Consider the following 541-nt stretch of genomic DNA (forward strand, 5'->3'; position numbering starts at 1 on the left):
CCCCGGACGGGGCCGTTCGCCTCAGGGCCGCGCCGCTCGTCCCCGGACGGGGCCGCTCGTCCCCGGACCGAGCAGGGCAGCCTACCTGAGGGCGACGACGCTCGGTGAAGCAGCAGCTTCAGAAATCGGGTCTAGAGAGTGCGGGAGAAGCCACGAAGGAAACTTCTCATGGTGTATTTATTTCTCAGCATCTCTCGTCCTCCTCTGAGGTGCCTGGGTTCGGGCGTGAGGCTCAAACTCCCAGTGCACCTCCAGTGAAACCCAGAGCAGCTGGGTGGGTGAGCAAGCAAGAGGTCCAAGGCAAGTGGCTTGCAAAACACCCTTAAATATGTTTTTCGATGCTGGAAGATTTATGTAGTAAGAGAAACGACATGATCTCGCTCTCCCTTTTTTTCACAGATGCCACTTGGGTTTCAAACCTCAGAGCTATAGATAATTGTTAGAAAATAAAAGTCCCATACATATTTGTGAATAAGAGTTTCTGATGTGCTTAAGCAGAGGCTTATGATTCAGTGACTTCTTAAAAGGACAGTAAGAATAA

The 541-nt window shown here is 51.4% G+C and overlaps 1 protein-coding gene across 1 annotated transcript in view; it reads right to left on the reverse strand.

Moving 5' to 3' along the window:
* OXR1 (oxidation resistance 1) overlaps positions 1–103 on the reverse strand; it is a 266,736-nt gene extending 266,633 nt beyond the window's left edge. The window contains exon 1 of the mRNA XM_085316300.1: positions 86–103. The gene's annotated coding sequence lies outside the window, so the exon portion shown is untranslated. The remainder of the gene's footprint in view (positions 1–85) is intronic.
* Positions 104–541: the final 438 nt, after the last annotated feature.

The sequence above is a fragment of the Rhea americana genome, unplaced genomic scaffold, assembly GCF_003343005.1.
Source record: "Rhea americana isolate MKP2758 unplaced genomic scaffold, rheAme1 scaffold_46, whole genome shotgun sequence".
Classification (NCBI taxonomy): Eukaryota; Metazoa; Chordata; class Aves; order Rheiformes; family Rheidae; genus Rhea; species Rhea americana.